This window comes from Tenrec ecaudatus (genome assembly GCF_050624435.1).
Source record: "Tenrec ecaudatus isolate mTenEca1 chromosome 6 unlocalized genomic scaffold, mTenEca1.hap1 SUPER_6_unloc_2, whole genome shotgun sequence".
NCBI classification, from domain to species: Eukaryota; Metazoa; Chordata; class Mammalia; order Afrosoricida; family Tenrecidae; genus Tenrec; species Tenrec ecaudatus.
Genome location: NW_027457606.1, coordinates 1392460 through 1412588, shown reverse-complemented (window position 1 = coordinate 1412588; position 20129 = coordinate 1392460).

Here is a 20129-nt window from a genome sequence, read left to right as displayed (position 1 = left end):
CTCGATAGACAAGAAAGAAGAATTACCATGAGGGCAAGGTCAAACAAATAGCTACTCTCCATCTTAAGATGAGTTTTTCCATTGCCCCACTGCTAGGTATCCTATTTGTGACTCTGGCTCTCGTAGAGAAACAGGGGCACAGAAACTCATGTCTAAGTGACACTCATATATAAAGGTTAAGTGTTCATCAAGCAGACATCCGAAAGCAGTGTGGTCCAAACCCACAAGTCCGACATTTACCCATTAACCCGCATGTCTAACACCAATTGCAATGTCCTCCTCCATCTTTCAAAACAGACGACATGTTGCCGGGTGAAGGAGGAGAGCCGAGGCAGTGAATGTGTAAGCAGAGCCGCGTGGGCAGTGAATATGTCAGCATATCTCTGCACGGCTACTCCAACAGCCCGGGCTTCCTCTGTGTAGGTCCATGTGTCTTCGGTTCAGGACGTCTTGCCGGAAAGGAGCCTTGACAACTAAAGCAGGTAAGAAGCTGAAGCAGCTGCACCCTGCTCCCACGTTCAGAAATGAAAAGACCCAACTAGAATGGCAATGCTCAAGGAGCCATTGATCCCTCCGCCCTTGATTTAACCGCACGTGTGTATCGCCAAGGTTGGCACAATCCATGATCTAAATCCAAATTTGCAAACCTGGCACCCGATCAAAATTCTTTAACCCCAACATGGAATTAAGTAACATCAGGACCTTAATTCTAAAACTTATGGAATGTTCCCAGACTCAGAATGTTTGTAAGCCAACTACTCTGTGCCTTTATACGCCAAATTTTAGCTATTCACTTTATTTTTGGCCCACTAATATAAAACCAGTGCTCAGAGGAAACAATCATTGCTCGCCATGAGGAAATCTTCATTCTAATAGGAACCTTTCAAAGTCTGTGTTAATCGGCAAAATCAAAGCCGGACTGGCTGTGCATAAAGTCAGCACTCTTAGGCACCAGTTCACAGTCCCCAATATCGCCCTCTGGTGGGCTTCTGGTCGACCCGTGCCGGTACCTCACTCAGCCTTCACGGGGTGTCCACTGGTCACCTTGCTTTTAGGCCATGCGCTCTCGCCACTATTCAACAAGTTGAGCTCCTGATGCGACGTGGTGAACTTTACTCGAGTCACCCTTGTGTTCTCCTTTTCAGGTAAACAAATCCACAGGTATCCGGGCCCATACGCAAGCAGTCCTTTTATTGCTGCATTTCCCCGACCTCCACACCATATGTAGATACACGTGGACACCCAGCAAGGAATTCAGCCTGCTCACAGGCTCTCTTTAACACACACTCCCAGGGAGATGTTTTCTCCATAATCCCAGATATTTTTTTAACTTCTGGCAAAGACTTATGTTTCCTGAGTACAACAAAGCACTGGTGGGCATCTATTTCACTGCATAGCTGTCTTCCCAGAGGAAGCTTAACCCAGCTAAAGATCACCCAATTTTGGTGGCTCTAAGCATGTGGGCTTACAAACTTTCATTTTTCCCACTTCCCATATTTTACCCAGAAAACAACCGAGAATAGGGTGGCTTTGTCTGACCTCTGGATAGACAAGGAAGAAGAATTACCACAATGGCAAGGTCAAACAAATAGCTACTCTCCATCTTAAGATGAGTTTTTCCATTGCCCCACTGCTAGGTATCCTATTTGTGACTCTGGTTCTCGTAGAGAAAAAGGGGCACAGAAACTCATGTCTAAGTGAGACTCATATATAAAGGTTAAGTGTTCATCAAGCAGACATCTGAAAGCAGTGTGGTCCAAACCCACAAGTCCGACATTAACCCATTAACCCACATGTCCAAGACCAATTGCAATGTCCTCCTCCATCTTTCAAAACAGACTACATGTTGCAGGCTGAAGGATGGGGGCCGAGACAGTGAATGTGTAATCAGAGCCGCGTGGTCTGTGGATATATCAGCATATCTCTGCACGGCTACTCCAACAACCCGGGCTTCCTTTGGGTAAGTACATGTGTCTTCGGCTCAGGGACGTCTTGCCGGAAAGGAGCCTTGACAGCTAAAGCAGGGAACAAGCTGAGGCAGCTGCACCCTGCTCCCACGTTCAGAAATGAAGAGACCCAACTAGAATGGCAATGCTCAAGGAGCCATTGATCCCTCCGCCCTTCATTTAACTGCACGTGTGTATCACCCAGGTGGGCACAATCCACGAACTAAATCCACATTTGTGAACCTGGCACCCGTTCAAAATTCTTTAACCCCAACATGGAATTAAGTAACATCAGGACCTTAATTCAAAGCCTTATGGAATGTTCCCCGATTCCGAAAGTTTGTAAGCCAACTGCTCTGTGCCTTTATACCCCTAATTTTAGCTATTCACTTTATGTATGGCCCACTAATAAAAAACCAGTGCTCAGAGGAAACAATCATTGCTCGCCATGAAGAAATCTTCATTCTAATAGGAACTTTTCACAGTCTGTGTCCACTAGCAAAATCAAAGCCGGAGTGGCCGTGCATAAAGTCAGCACTCTTAGGCACCAGTTCACAGTCTCCAATATCGTCCTCTGGTGGGCTTCGGGTCGACCCGTGCCAGTTACCTCGCTCAGCCTTCACGGGGTATCCACCGGTCACCTTGCTTGTAGACCATGGGCTCTCGCCACTATTCAACAAGTTGGGCTCCTGATGCGACGTGGTGATCTTTACTCGAGTCACCCTCGTGTTCTCCTTTTCAGGTAAACCAAATACACAGATATCCGTGCCCATTCGCAAGCAGTCCTTTTATTGCTGCATTTCTCCGACCTCCATACCACATGTAGATCCACGTGGACACTCAGGAAGCAATTCAGCCTGCTCACAGGCTCTCTTTAACACACAGTCCCAGGGAGATGTTTTCTCCATACTCCCAGATTTTTTTTTAACTTCAGGGAAAGACATATGGTTCCAGAGTACAGGAAAGCACTGGTGGGCATCAATTTCAATGCATAGCTGTCTTCCCAGAGGTGGTCTAAACCCAGCTGAAGATCACCCCATTTTGGTGGCTCAAAGCTAGTGGGCTTACAAACTTTCATTTTCACCACTTCCCATAGTTTCCCCAGAAAACAACCGAGTAAAGGGTGGCTTTGTCTGACCTCTCGATAGACAAGAAAGAAGAATTACCATGAGGGCAAGGTCAAACAAATAGCTACTCTCCATCTTAAGATGAGTTTTTCCATTGCCCCACTGCTAGGTATCCTATTTGTGACTCTGGCTCTCGTAGAGAAACAGGGGCACAGAAACTCATGTCTAAGTGACACTCATATATAAAGGTTAAGTGTTCATCAAGCAGACATCCGAAAGCAGTGTGGTCCAAACCCACAAGTCCGACATTTACCCATTAACCCGCATGTCTAACACCAATTGCAATGTCCTCCTCCATCTTTCAAAACAGACGACATGTTGCCGGGTGAAGGAGGAGAGCCGAGGCAGTGAATGTGTAAGCAGAGCCGCGTGGGCAGTGAATATGTCAGCATATCTCTGCACGGCTACTCCAACAGCCCGGGCTTCCTCTGTGTAGGTCCATGTGTCTTCGGTTCAGGACGTCTTGCCGGAAAGGAGCCTTGACAACTAAAGCAGGTAAGAAGCTGAAGCAGCTGCACCCTGCTCCCACGTTCAGAAATGAAAAGACCCAACTAGAATGGCAATGCTCAAGGAGCCATTGATCCCTCCACCCTTGATTTAACCGCACGTGTGTATCGCCAAGGTTGGCACAATCCATGATCTAAATCCAAATTTGCAAACCTGGCACCCGATCAAAATTCTTTAACCCCAACATGGAATTAAGTAACATCAGGACCTTAATTCTAAAACTTATGGAATGTTCCCAGACTCAGAATGTTTGTAAGCCAACTACTCTGTGCCTTTATACGCCAAATTTTAGCTATTCACTTTATTTTTGGCCCACTAATATAAAACCAGTGCTCAGAGGAAACAATCATTGCTCGCCATGAGGAAATCTTCATTCTAATAGGAACCTTTCAAAGTCTGTGTTAATCGGCAAAATCAAAGCCGGACTGGCTGTGCATAAAGTCAGCACTCTTAGGCACCAGTTCACAGTCCCCAATATCGCCCTCTGGTGGGCTTCTGGTCGACCCGTGCCGGTACCTCACTCAGCCTTCACGGGGTGTCCACTGGTCACCTTGCTTTTAGGCCATGCGCTCTCGCCACTATTCAACAAGTTGAGCTCCTGATGCGACGTGGTGAACTTTACTCGAGTCACCCTTGTGTTCTCCTTTTCAGGTAAACAAATCCACAGGTATCCGGGCCCATACGCAAGCAGTCCTTTTATTGCTGCATTTCCCCGACCTCCACACCATATGTAGATACACGTGGACACCCAGCAAGGAATTCAGCCTGCTCACAGGCTCTCTTTAACACACACTCCCAGGGAGATGTTTTCTCCATAATCCCAGATATTTTTTTAACTTCTGGCAAAGACTTATGTTTCCTGAGTACAACAAAGCACTGGTGGGCATCTATTTCACTGCATAGCTGTCTTCCCAGAGGAAGCTTAACCCAGCTAAAGATCACCCAATTTTGGTGGCTCTAAGCATGTGGGCTTACAAACTTTCATTTTTCCCACTTCCCATATTTTACCCAGAAAACAACCGAGAATAGGGTGGCTTTGTCTGACCTCTGGATAGACAAGGAAGAAGAATTACCACAATGGCAAGGTCAAACAAATAGCTACTCTCCATCTTAAGATGAGTTTTTCCATTGCCCCACTGCTAGGTATCCTATTTGTGACTCTGGTTCTCGTAGAGAAAAAGGGGCACAGAAACTCATGTCTAAGTGAGACTCATATATAAAGGTTAAGTGTTCATCAAGCAGACATCTGAAAGCAGTGTGGTCCAAACCCACAAGTCCGACATTAACCCATTAACCCACATGTCCAAGACCAATTGCAATGTCCTCCTCCATCTTTCAAAACAGACTACATGTTGCAGGCTGAAGGATGGGGGCCGAGACAGTGAATGTGTAATCAGAGCCGCGTGGTCTGTGGATATATCAGCATATCTCTGCACGGCTACTCCAACAACCCGGGCTTCCTTTGGGTAAGTACATGTGTCTTCGGCTCAGGGACGTCTTGCCGGAAAGGAGCCTTGACAGCTAAAGCAGGGAACAAGCTGAGGCAGCTGCACCCTGCTCCCACGTTCAGAAATGAAGAGACCCAACTAGAATGGCAATGCTCAAGGAGCCATTGATCCCTCCGCCCTTCATTTAACTGCACGTGTGTATCACCCAGGTGGGCACAATCCACGAACTAAATCCACATTTGTGAACCTGGCACCCGTTCAAAATTCTTTAACCCCAACATGGAATTAAGTAACATCAGGACCTTAATTCAAAGCCTTATGGAATGTTCCCCGATTCTGAAAGTTTGTAAGCCAACTGCTCTGTGCCTTTATACCCCTAATTTTAGCTATTCACTTTATGTATGGCCCACTAATAAAAAACCAGTGCTCAGAGGAAACAATCATTGCTCGCCATGAAGAAATCTTCATTCTAATAGGAACTTTTCACAGTCTGTGTCCACTAGCAAAATCAAAGCCGGAGTGGCCGTGCATAAAGTCAGCACTCTTAGGCACCAGTTCACAGTCTCCAATATCGTCCTCTGGTGGGCTTCGGGTCGACCCGTGCCAGTTACCTCGCTCAGCCTTCACGGGGTATCCACCGGTCACCTTGCTTGTAGACCATGGGCTTTTGCCACTATTCAACAAGTTGGGCTCCTGATGCGACGTGGTGATCTTTACTCGAGTCACCCTCGTGTTCTCCTTTTCAGGTAAACCAAATACACAGATATCCGTGCCCATTCGCAAGCAGTCCTTTTATTGCTGCATTTCTCCGACCTCCATACCACATGTAGATCCACGTGGACACTCAGGAAGCAATTCAGCCTGCTCACAGGCTCTCTTTAACACACAGTCCCAGGGAGATGTTTTCTCGATACTCCCAGATTTTTTTTAACTTCAGGCAAAGACATATGGTTCCAGAGTACAGGAAAGCACTGGTGGGCATCAATTTCAATGCATAGCTGTCTTCCCAGAGGTGGTCTAAACCCAGCTGAAGATCACCCCATTTTGGTGGCTCAAAGCTAGTGGGCTTACAAACTTTCATTTTCACCACTTCCCATAGTTTCCCCAGAAAACAACCGAGTAAAGGGTGGCTTTGTCTGACCTCTCGATAGACAAGAAAGAAGAATTACCATGAGGGCAAGGTCAAACAAATAGCTACTCTCCATCTTAAGATGAGTTTTTCCATTGCCCCACTGCTAGGTATCCTATTTGTGACTCTGGCTCTCGTAGAGAAACAGGGGCACAGAAACTCATGTCTAAGTGACACTCATATATAAAGGTTAAGTGTTCATCAAGCAGACATCCGAAAGCAGTGTGGTCCAAACCCACAAGTCCGACATTTACCCATTAACCCGCATGTCTAACACCAATTGCAATGTCCTCCTCCATCTTTCAAAACAGACGACATGTTGCCGGCTGAAGGAGGAGAGCCGAGGCAGTGAATGTGTAAGCAGAGCCGCGTGGGCAGTGAATATGTCAGCATATCTCTGCATGGCTACTCCAACAGCCCGGGCTTCCTCTGTGTAGGTCCATGTGTCTTCGGTTCAGGACGTCTTGCCGGAAAGGAGCCTTGACAACTAAAGCAGGTAAGAAGCTGAAGCAGCTGCACCCTGCTCCCACGTTCAGAAATGAAAAGACCCAACTAGAATGGCAATGCTCAAGGAGCCATTGATCCCTCCGCCCTTGATTTAACCGCACGTGTGTATCGCCAAGGTTGGCACAATCCATGATCTAAATCCAAATTTGCAAACCTGGCACCCGATCAAAATTCTTTAACCCCAACATGGAATTAAGTAACATCAGGACCTTAATTCTAAAACTTATGGAATGTTCCCCGACTCAGAATGTTTGTAAGCCAACTACTCTGTGCCTTTATACGCCAAATTTTAGCTATTCACTTTATTTTTGGCCCACTAATATAAAACCAGTGCTCAGAGGAAACAATCATTGCTCGCCATGAAGAAATCTTCATTCTAATTGGAACCTTTCAAAGTCTGTGTTAATCGGCAAAATCAAAGCCGGACTGGCTGTGCATAAAGTCAGCACTCTTAGGCACCAGGTCACAGTCCCCAATATCGCCCTCTGGTGGGCTTCTGGTCGACCCGTGCCGGTACCTCACTCAGCCTTCACGGGGTGTCCACTGGTCACCTTGCTTTTAGGCCATGCGCTCTCGCCACTATTCAACAAGTTGGGCTCCTGATGCGACTTGGTGAACTTTACTCGAGTCACCCTTGTGTTCTCCTTTCCAGGTAAACAAATCCACAGGTATCCATGCCCATACGCAAGCAGTCCTTTTATTGCTGCATTTCTCCGACCTCCACACCATATGTAGATACACGTGGACACCCAGCAAGCAATTCAGCCTGCTCACAGGCTCTCTTTAACACACACTCCCAGGGAGATGTTTTCTCCCTAATCCCAGATATTTTTTTAACTTCTGGCAAAGACTTATGGTTCCTGAGTACAACAAAGCAATGGTGGGCATCTATTTCACTGCATAGCTGTCTTTCCAGAGGTGGTCAAAACCCGGCAAAAGATCACCCCATTTTGGTGGCTCAAGGCAAGTGGGCTTACAAACTTTCATTTTTCCCACTTCCCATATTTTACCCAGAAAACAACCGAGAATAGGGTGGCTTTGTCTGACCTCTGGATAGACAAGTAAGAAGAATTACCACAATGGCAAGGTCAAACAAATAGCTACTCTCCATCTTAAGATGAGTTTTTCCATTGCCCCACTGCTAGGTATCCTATTTGTGACTCTGGCTCTCGTAGAGAAACAGGGGCACAGAAACTCATGTCTAAGTGAGACTCATATATAAAGGTTAAGTGTTCATCAAGCAGACATCTGAAAGCAGTGTGGTCCAAACCCACAAGTCCGACATTAACCCATTAACCCACATGTCCAAGACCAATTGCAATGTCCTCCTCCATCTTTCAAAACAGACGACATGTTGCAGGCTGAAGGAGGGGGGCCGAGACAGTGAATGTGTAAGCAGAGCCGCGTGGTCTGTGGATATATCAGCATATCTCTGCACGGCTACTCCAACAACCCGGGCTTCCTTTGGGTAAGTACATGTGTCTTTGGCTCAGGGTCGTCTTGCCGGAAAGGAGCCTTGACAGCTAAAGCAGGGAACAAGCTGAGGCAGCTGCACCCTGCTCCCACGTTCAGAAATGAAGAGACCCAACTAGAATGGCAATGCTCATGGAGCCATTGTCACTCCGCCCTTCATTTAACCGCACGTGTGTATCGCCCACGTTGGCACAATCCACGAACTAAATCCACATTTGCGAACCTGGCACCCGTTCAAAAGTCTTTAACCCCAACATGGAATTAAGTAACATCAGGACCTTAATTCTAAAACTTATGGAATGTTCCCCCACTCAGAAAGTTTGTAAGCCAACTACTCTGTGCCATTATACGCCAAAATTTAGCTATTCACTTTATCTATGGCCCAAAATATAAAACAAGTGCTCAGAGGAAACAATTATTGCTCGCTATGAAGAAATATTCATTCCAATAGGAACCATTCAAAGTCTGTCTCCCATCGGCAAAATCAAAGCTGGACAGGACGTGCATAAACTCAGCACTCTTAGGCACCAGTTCACAGTCTCCAATATCGTCCTCTGGTGGGCTTCGGGTCGACCCGTGCCAGTTACCTCGCTCAGCCTTCACGGGGTATCCACCGGTCACCTTGCTTGTAGACCATGGGCTCTCGCCACTATTCAACAAGTTGGGCTCCTGATGCGATGTGGTGAACTTTACTCGAGTCACCCTCGTGTTCTCCTTTTCAGGTAAATCAAATCCACAGGTATCCGTGCCCACATGCAAGCAGTCCTTTTATTGCTGCATTTCTCCGACCTCCACACCACATGTAGATCCACGTGGACACTCAGGAAGCAATTCAGCCTGCTCACAGGCTCTCTTTAACACACAGTCCCAGGGAGATGTTTTCTCCATACTCCCAGATTTTTTTTAACTTCAGGCAAAGACATATGGTTCCAGAGTACAGGAAAGCACTGGTGGGCATCAATTTCAATGCATAGCTGTCTTCCCAGAGGTGGTCTAAACCCAGCTGAAGACCACCCCATTTTGGTGGCTCAAAGCAAGTCGGCTTACAAACTTTCATTTTTCCCACTTCCCATAGTTTCACCAGAAAACAACCGAGTAAAGGGTGGCTTTGTCTGACCTCTACATATACAAGGAAGAAGAATTACCATGAGGGCAAGGTCAAACATATAGTTACTCTCCATCTTAAGATGAGTTTTTCCATTGCCCCACTGCTAGGTATCCTATTTGTGACTCTGGCTCTCGTAGAGAAAAAGGGGCACAGAAAATCATGTCTAAGTGAGACTCATATATAAAGGTTAAGTGTTCATCAAGCAGACATCCGAAAGCAGTGTGGTCCAAACCCACAAGTCCGACATTAACCCATTAACCCACATGTCCAAGACCAATTGCAATGTCCTCCTCCATCTTTCAAAACAGACGACATGTTGCAGGCTGAAGGAAGGGGGCCGAGACAGTGAGTGTGTAAGCAGAGCCGCGTGGTCTGTGGATATATCAGCATATCTCTGCACGGCTACTCCAACAACCCGGGCTTCCTTTGGGTAAGTACATGTGTCTTCGGCTCAGGGACGTCTTGCCGGAAAGGAGCCTTGACAGCTAAAGCAGGGAACAAGCTGAGGCAGCTGCACCCTGCTCCCACGTTCAGAAATGAAGAGACCCAACTAGAATGGCAATGCTCAAGGAGCCATTGATCCCTCCGCCCTTCATTTAACTGCACGTGTGTATCACCCAGGTGGGCACAATCCACGAACTAAATCCACATTTGTGAACCTGGCACCCGTTCAAAATTCTTTAACCCCAACATGGAATTAAGTAACACCAGGACCTTAATTCAAAGCCTTATGGAATGTTCCCCCCTTCCGAAAGTTTGTAAGCCAACTGCTCTGTGCCTTTATACCCCTAATTTTAGCTATTCACTTTATGTATGGCCCACTAATAAAAAACCAGTGCTCAGAGGAAACAATCATTGCTCACCATGAAGAAATCTTCATTCTAATAGGAACTTTTCACAGTCTGTGTCCATTAGCAAAATCAAAGCCGGAGTGGCCGTGCATAAAGTCAGCACTCTTAGGTACCAGTTCACAGTCTCCAATATCGTCCTCTGGTGGGCTTCGGGTCGACCCGTGCCAGTTACCTCGCTCAGCCTTCACGGGGTATCCACCGGTCACCTTGCTTGTAGACCATGGGCTCTCGCCACTATTCAACAAGTTGGGCTCCTGATGCGACGTGGTGATCTTTACTCGAGTCACCCTCGTGTTCTCCTTTTCAGGTAAACCAAATACACAGATATCCGTGCCCATTCGCAAGCAGTCCTTTTATTGCTGCATTTCTCCGACCTCCATACCACATGTAGATCCACGTGGACACTCAGGAAGCAATTCAGCCTGCTCACAGGCTCTCTTTAACACACAGTCCCAGGGAGATGTTTTCTCCATACTCCCAGATTTTTTTTTAACTTCAGGCAAAGACATATGGTTCCAGAGTACAGGAAAGCACTGGTGGGCATCAATTTCAATGCATAGCTGTCTTCCCAGAGGTGGTCTAAACCCAGCTGAAGATCACCCCATTTTGGTGGCTCAAAGCTAGTGGGCTTACAAACTTTCATTTTCACCACTTCCCATAGTTTCCCCAGAAAACAACCGAGTAAAGGGTGGCTTTGTCTGACCTCTCGATAGACAAGAAAGAAGAATTACCATGAGGGCAAGGTCAAACAAATAGCTACTCTCCATCTTAAGATGAGTTTTTCCATTGCCCCACTGCTAGGTATCCTATTTGTGACTCTGGCTCTCGTAGAGAAACAGGGGCACAGAAACTCATGTCTAAGTGTCACTCATATATAAAGGTTAAGTGTTCATCAAGCAGACATCCGAAAGCAGTGTGGTCCAAACCCACAAGTCCGACATTTACCCATTAACCCGCATGTCTAACACCAATTGCAATGTCCTCCTCCATCTTTCAAAACAGACGACATGTTGCCGGCTGAAGGAGGAGAGCCGAGGCAGTGAATGTGTAAGCAGAGCCGCGTGGGCAGTGAATATGTCAGCATATCTCTGCACGGCTACTCCAACAGCCCGGGCTTCCTCTGTGTAGGTCCATGTGTCTTCGGTTCAGGACGTCTTGCCGGAAAGGAGCCTTGACAACTAAAGCAGGTAAGAAGCTGAAGCAGCTGCACCCTGCTCCCACGTTCAGAAATGAAAAGACCCAACTAGAATGGCAATGCTCAAGGAGCCATTGATCCCTCCGCCCTTGATTTAACCGCACGTGTATATCGCCAAGGTTGGCACAATCCATGATCTAAATCCAAATTTGCAAACCTGGCACCCGATCAAAATTCTTTAACCCCAACATGGAATTAAGTAACATCAGGACCTTAATTCTAAAACTTATGGAATGTTCCCCGACTCAGAATGTTTGTAAGCCAACTACTCTGTGCCTTTATACGCCAAATTTTAGCTATTCACTTTATTTTTGGCCCACTAATATAAAACCAGTGCTCAGAGGAAACAATCATTGCTCGCCATGAAGAAATCTTCATTCTAATAGGAACCTTTCAAAGTCTGTGTTAATCGGCAAAATCAAAGCCGGACTGGCTGTGCATAAAGTCAGCACTCTTAGGCACCAGGTCACAGTCCCCAATATCGCCCTCTGGTGGGCTTCTGGTCGACCCGTGCCGGTACCTCACTCAGCCTTCACGGGGTGTCCACTGGTCACCTTGCTTTTAGGCCATGTGCTCTCGCCACTATTCAACAAGTTGGGCTCCTGATGCGACTTGGTGAACTTTACTCGAGTCACCCTTGTGTTCTCCTTTCCAGGTAAACAAATCCACAGGTATCCATGCCCATACGCAAGCAGTCCTTTTATTGCTGCATTTCTCCGACCTCCACACCATATGTAGATACACGTGGACACCCAGCAAGCAATTCAGCCTGCTCACAGGCTCTCTTTAACACACACTCCCAGGGAGATGTTTTCTCCATACTCCCAGATATTTTTTTAACTTCTGGCAAAGACTTATGGTTCCTGAGTACAACAAAGCAATGGTGGGCATCTATTTCACTGCATAGCTGTCTTCCCAGAGGTGGTCAAAACCCGGCTAAAGATCACCCCATTTTGGTGGCTCAAGGCAAGTGGGCTTACAAACTTTCATTTTTCCCACTTCCCATATTTTACCCAGAAAACAACCGAGAATAGGGTGGCTTTGTCTGACCTCTGGATCGACAAGGAAGAAGAATTACCATGAGGGCAGGGTCAAACATATAGTTACTCTCCATCTTAAGATGAGTTTTTCCATTGCCCCACTGCTAGGTATCCTATTTGTGACTCTGGCTCTCGTAGAGAAACAGGGGCACAGAAACTCATGTCTAAGTGAGACTCATATATAAAGGTTAAGTGTTCATCAAGCAGACATCTGAAAGCAGTGTGGTCCAAACCCACAAGTCCGACATTAACCCATTAACCCACATGTCCAAGACCAATTGCAATGTCCTCCTCCATCTTTCAAAACAGACGACATGTTGCAGGCTGAAAGAGGGGGGCCGAGACAGTGAATGTGTAAGCAGAGCCGCGTGGTCTGTGGATATATCAGCATATCTCTGCACGGCTACTCCAACAACCCGGGCTTCCTTTGGGTAAGTACATGTGTCTTTGGCTCAGGGTCGTCTTGCCGGAAAGGAGCCTTGACAGCTAAAGCAGGGAACAAGCTGAGGCAGCTGCACCCTGCTCCCACGTTCAGAAATGAAGAGACCCAACTAGAATGGCAATGCTCATGGAGCCATTGTCACTCCGCCCTTCATTTAACCGCACGTGTGTATCGCCCACTTTGCACAATCCACGAACTAAATCCACATTTGCGAACCTGGCACCCGTTCAAAAGTCTTTAACCCCAACATGGAATTAAGTAACATCAGGACCTTAATTCTAAAACTTATGGAATGTTCCCCCACTCAGAAAGTTTGTAAGCCAACTACTCTGTGCCATTATACGCCAAAATTTAGCTATTCACTTTATCTATGGCCCAAAATATAAAACAAGTGCTCAGAGGAAACAATTATTGCTCGCTATGAAGAAATCTTCATTCCAATAGGAACCATTCAAAGTCTGTCTCCCATCGGCAAAATCAAAGCTGGACAGGACGTGCATAAACTCAGCACTCTTAGGCACCAGTTCACAGTCTCCAATATCGTCCTCTGGTGGGCTTCGGGTCGACCCGTGCCAGTTACCTCGCTCAGCCTTCACGGGGTATCCACCGGTCACCTTGCTTGTAGACCATGGGCTCTCGCCACTATTCAACAAGTTGGGCTCCTGATGCGATGTGGTGAACTTTACTCGAGTCACCCTCGTGTTCTCCTTTTCAGGTAAATCAAATCCACAGGTATCCGTGCCCACATGCAAGCAGTCCTTTTATTGCTGCATTTCTCCGACCTCCACACCACATGTAGATCCACGTGGACACTCAGGAAGCAATTCAGCCTGCTCACAGGCTCTCTTTAACACACAGTCCCAGGGAGATGTTTTCTCCATACTCCCAGATTTTTTTTAACTTCAGGCAAAGACATATGGTTCCAGAGTACAGGAAAGCACTGGTGGGCATCAATTTCAATGCATAGCTGTCTTCCCAGAGGTGGTCTAAACCCAGCTGAAGACCACCCCATTTTGGTGGCTCAAAGCAAGTCGGCTTACAAACTTTCATTTTTCCCACTTCCCATAGTTTCACCAGAAAACAACCGAGTAAAGGGTGGCTTTGTCTGACCTCTACATATACAAGGAAGAAGAATTACCATGAGGGCAAGGTCAAACATATAGTTACTCTCCATCTTAAGATGAGTTTTTCCATTGCCCCACTGCTAGGTATCCTATTTGTGACTCTGGCTCTCGTAGAGAAAAAGGGGCACAGAAAATCATGTCTAAGTGAGACTCATATATAAAGGTTAAGTGTTCATCAAGCAGACATCCGAAAGCAGTGTGGTCCAAACCCACAAGTCCGACATTAACCCATTAACCCACATGTCCAAGACCAATTGCAATGTCCTCCTCCATCTTTCAAAACAGACGACATGTTGCAGGCTGAAGGAGGGGGGCCGAGACAGTGAGTGTGTAAGCAGAGCCGCGTGGTCTGTGGATATATCAGCATATCTCTGCACGGCTACTCCAACAACCCGGGCTTCCTTTGGGTAAGTACATGTGTCTTCGGCTCAGGGACGTCTTGCCGGAAAGGAGTCTTGACAGCTAAAGCAGGGCACAAGCTGAGGCAGCTGCACCCTGCTCCCACGTTCAGAAATGAAGAGACCCAACTAGAATGGCAATGCTCAAGGAGCCATTGATCCCTCCGCCCTTCATTTAACTGCACGTGTGTATCACCCAGGTGGGCACAATCCACGAACTAAATCCACATTTGTGAACCTGGCACCCGTTCAAAATTCTTTAACCCCAACATGGAATTAAGTAACATCAGGACCTTAATTCAAAGCCTTATGGAATGTTCCCCCATTCCGAAAGTTTGTAAGCCAACTGCTCTGTGCCTTTATACCCCTAATTTTAGCTATTCACTTTATGTATGGCCCACTAATAAAAAACCAGTGCTCAGAGGAAACAATCATTGCTCACCATGAAGAAATCTTCATTCTAATAGGAACTTTTCACAGTCTGTGTCCATTAGCAAAATCAAAGCCGGAGTGGCCGTGCATAAAGTCAGCACTCTTAGGCACCAGTTCACAGTCTCCAATATCGTCCTCTGGTGGGCTTCGGGTCGACCCGTGCCAGTTACCTCGCTCAGCCTTCACGGGGTATCCACCGGTCACCTTGCTTGTAGACCATGGGCTCTCGCCACTATTCAACAAGTTGGGCTCCTGATGCGACGTGGTGATCTTTACTCGAGTCACCCTCGTGTTCTCCTTTTCAGGTAAACCAAATACACAGATATCCATGCCCATTCGCAAGCAGTCCTTTTATTGCTGCATTTCTCCGACCTCCATACCACATGTAGATCCACGTGGACACTCAGGAAGCAATTCAGCCTGCTCACAGGCTCTCTTTAACACACAGTCCCAGGGAGATGTTTTCTCCATACTCCCAGATTTTTTTTTAACTTCAGGCAAAGACATATGGTTCCAGAGTACAGGAAAGCACTGGTGGGCATCAATTTCAATGCATAGCTGTCTTCCCAGAGGTGGTCTAAACCCAGCTGAAGATCACCCCATTTTGGTGGCTCAAAGCTAGTGGGCTTACAAACTTTCTTTTTCACCACTTCCCATAGTTTCCCCAGAAAACAACCGAGTAAAGGGTGGCTTTGTCTGACCTCTCGATAGACAAGAAAGAAGAATTACCATGAGGGCAAGGTCAAACAAATAGCTACTCTCCATCTTAAGATGAGTTTTTCCATTGCCCCACTGCTAGGTATCCTATTTGTGACTCTGGCTCTCGTAGAGAAACAGGGGCACAGAAACTCATGTCTAAGTGACACTCATATATAAAGGTTAAGTGTTCATCAAGCAGACATCCGAAAGCAGTGTGGTCCAAACCCACAAGTCCGACATTTACCCATTAACCCGCATGTCTAACACCAATTGCAATGTCCTCCTCCATCTTTCAAAACAGACGACATGTTGCCGGCTGAAGGAGGAGAGCCGAGGCAGTGAATGTGTAAGCAGAGCCGCGTGGGCAGTGAATATGTCAGCATATCTCTGCACGGCTACTCCAACAGCCCGGGCTTCCTCTGGGTAGGTCCATGTGTCTTCGGTTCAGGACGTCTTGCCGGAAAGGAGCCTTGACAACTAAAGCAGGTAAGAAGCTGAAGCAGCTGCACCCTGCTCCCACGTTCAGGAATAAAAAGACCCAACTAGAATGGCAATGCTCAAGGAGCCATTGATCCCTCCACCCTTGATTTAACCGCACGTGTGTATCGCCAAGGTTGGCACAATCCATGATCTAAATCCAAATTTGCAAACCTGGCACCCGATCAAAATTCTTTAACCCCAACATGGAATTAAGTAACATCAGGACCTTAATTCTAAAACTTATGGAATGTTCCCCGACTCAGAATGTTTGTAAGCCAACTACTCTGTGCCTTTATACGCCAAATTTTAGCTATTCACTTTATTTTTGGCCCACTAATATAAAACCAGTGCTCAGAGGAAACAATCATGGCTCGCCATGAAGAAATCTTCATTCTAATAGGAACCTTTCAAAGTCTGTGTTAATCGGCAAAATCAAAGCCGGACTGGCTGTGCATAAAGTCAGCACTCTTAGGCACCAGGTCACAGTCCCCAATATCGCCCTCTGGTGGGCTTCTGGTCGACCCGTGCCGGTACCTCACTCAGCCTTCACGGGGTGTCCACTGGTCACCTTGCTTTTAGGCCATGTGCTCTCGCCACTATTCAACAAGTTGGGCTCCTGATGCGACTTGGTGAACTTTACTCGAGTCACCCTTGTGTTCTCCTTTCCAGGTAAACAAATCCACAGGTATCCATGCCCATACGCAAGCAGTCCTTTTATTGCTGCATTTCTCCGACCTCCACACCATATGTAGATACACGTGGACACCCAGCAAGCAATTCAGCCTGCTCACAGGCTCTCTTTAACACACACTCCCAGGGAGATGTTTTCTCCATACTCCCAGATATTTTTTTAACTTCTGGCAAAGACTTATGGTTCCTGAGTACAACAAAGCAATGGTGGGCATCTATTTCACTGCATAGCTGTCTTCCCAGAGGTGGTCAAAACCCGGCTAAAGATCACCCCATTTTGGTGGCTCAAGGCAAGTGGGCTTACAAACTTTCATTTTTCCCACTTCCCATATTTTACCCAGAAAACAACCGAGAATAGGGTGGCTTTGTCTGACCTCTGGATAGACAAGGAAGAAGAATTACCACAATGGCAAGGTCAAACAAATAGCTACTCTCCATCTTAAGATGAGTTTTTCCATTGCCCCACTGCTAGGTATCCTATTTGTGACTCTGGCTCTCGTAGAGAAACAGGGGCACAGAAACTCATGTCTAAGTGAGACTCATATATAAAGGTTAAGTGTTCATCAAGCAGACATCTGAAAGCAGTGTGGTCCAAACCCACAAGTCCGACATTAACCCATTAACCCACATGTCCAAGACCAATTGCAATGTCCTCCTCCATCTTTCAAAACAGACGACATGTTGCAGGCTGAAGGAGGGGGGCCGAGACAGTGAATGTGTAAGCAGAGCCGCGTGGTCTGTGGATATATCAGCATATCTCTGCACGGCTACTCCAACAACCCGGGCTTCCTTTGGGTAAGTACATGTGTCTTTGGCTCAGGGTCGTCTTGCCGGAAAGGAGCCTTGACAGCTAAAGCAGGGAACAAGCTGAGGCAGCTGCACCCTGCTCCCACGTTCAGAAATGAAGAGACCCAACTAGAATGGCAATGCTCATGGAGCCATTGTCACTCCGCCCTTCATTTAACCGCACGTGTGTATCGCCCACGTTGGCACAATCCACGAACTAAATACACATTTGCGAACCTGGCACCCGTTCAAAAGTCTTTAACCCCAACATGGAATTAAGTAACATCAGGACCTTAATTCTAAAACTTATGGAATGTTCCCCCACTCAGAAAGTTTGTAAGCCAACTACTCTGTGCCATTATACGCCAAAATTTAGCTATTCACTTTATCTATGGCCCAAAATATAAAACAAGTGCTCAGAGGAAACAATCATTGCTCGCCATGAAGAAATCTTCATTCTAATAGGAACCTTTCACAGTCTGTGTCCATTTGCAAAATCAAAGCCGGAGAGGCCGTGCATAAAGTCAGCACTCTTAGGCACCAGTTCACAGTCTCCAATATCGCCCTATGGTGGGCTACTGGTCGACCCGTGCCGGCTAACTCACTCAGCCTCCACGGGGTGTCCACCGGTCACCTTGCTTGTAGACCATGGGCTCTCGCCACTATTCAACAAGTTGGGCTCCTGATGCGACGTGGTGAACATTCCTCGAGTCACCCTTGTGTTCCCCTTTACAGGTAAACAAATCCACAGGTATCCATGCCCATACACAACAATCCTGTTATTGCTGCATTTCTCCGACCTCCACACCATATGTAGATCCACGTGGACACCCAGCAAGCAATTCAGCCTGCTCACAGGCTCTCTTTAACACTCACTCCCAGGGAGATGTTTTCTCCCTACTCCCAGATTTTTTTTTTTAATTCTGGCCAATCTTATGATTCCTGAGTACACCAAAGAACTGGTGGGCATCTATTTCACTGCATACCTGTCTTCCCAGAGGTGGTCAAAACCCAGCTAAAGATCACCCCATTTTGGTGGCTCAAGCAAATGGGCTTACCAACTTTCATTTTCCCCCTTACCCTAGTTTCCCCAGAAAACAACCGAGTAAAGGGTGGCTTTGTCTGACCTCTGGATCGACAAGGAAGAAGAATTACCATGAGGGCAGGGTCAAACATATAGTTACTCTCCATCTTAAGATGAGTTTTTCCATTGCCCCACTGCTAGGTATCCTATTTGTGACTCTGGCTCTCGTAGAGAAACAGGGGCACAGAAACTCATGTCTAAGTGAGACTCATATATAAAGGTTAAGTGTTCATCAAGCAGACATCCGAAAGCAGTGTGGTCCAAACCCCCAAGTCCGACATTAACCCATTAACCCACATGTCTAACAACAATTGCAGTGTCCTCCTACATCTTTCAAAACAGATGACAAGTTGCTGGCTGAAGGAGGAGAGACAAGGCAGTGAATGTGTAAGCAGAGCAGCGTGGGCAGTGGATATGTCAGCATATCTCTACACGGCTACTCCAACAGCCCGGGCTTCCTATGGGTAGGTCCTTGTGTCTTCGGCTCAGGGACGTCTTGCCGGAAAGGAGTCTTGACAGCTAAAGCAGGGAACAAGGTGAGGCAGCTGCACCCTGCTCCCATGTTCAAAAATGAAGAGACCCAACAAGAATGGCAATGCTCAAGGAGCCATTGTCACTCCGCCCTTCATTTAACCGCACGTGTGTATCGCCCAGGTTGGCACAATCCACGAACTAAATCCACATTTGCGAACCTGGCACCCGTTCAAAATTCTTTAACCACAACATGGAATTAAGTAACACCAGGACCTTAATTCTAAAACTTATGGAATGTTTCCCCACTCAGAAAGATTGGAAGCCAACTACTCTGTGCCATCATACGCCAAATTTTAGCTATTCACTTTATCTATGGCCCAAAATATAAAACAAGTGCTCAGAGGAAATATCATTGCTCGCCATGAAGAAATCTTCATTCCAATAGGAACCATTCGAAGTCTGTGTCCATCGGCAAAATCAAAGCCGGACACGCCGTGCATAAAGTCAGCACTCTTAGGCACCAGTTCATAGTCTCCAATATCGTCCTCTGGTGTGCTTCTTGTCGACCCGTACCGGGGACCTTGCTCAGCCTTCATGGGGTATCCACCGGTCACCTTGCTTGTAGACCATGGGCTCTCGCCACTATTCAACAAGCCTGGGGTCCTGATGCACATGGTGAACTTTACTCGAGTCACCCTCGTTTTCTCCTTTTCAGGTAAACCAAATCCACAGGTATCCGTGCCCATACGCAAGCAGTCCTTTCATTGCTGCATTTCTCCGACCTCCACTCCATATGTAGATCCCCGAGGTCAACCAGAAAGCAATTCAGCCTGCTCACAGTCTCTCTTTAACACACAGTCCCTGGGAGATGTTTTCTCCCTACTCCCAGATGTTTTTTTAACTTCTGGCAAAGGCTTATGGTTCCTGAGTTCACGAAAGCACTGGTGGGAATCTATTTCACTGCATAGCTGTCTACCTAGAGGTGGTCTACACCCAGCTAAAGATAACCCCATTTTCGTGGTTCAAAGCAAGTGGGCTTACAAACTTTCATTTTTCCACCTTTCCATAGTTTCCCCAGAAAACAACCGAGTACAGGGTAGCTTTGTCTGACTTCTGGATAGACAAGGAAGTAGAATTACCATGAGGCAAGGTAAAACAAATAGCTACTCTCCATCTTAAGATGAGTTTT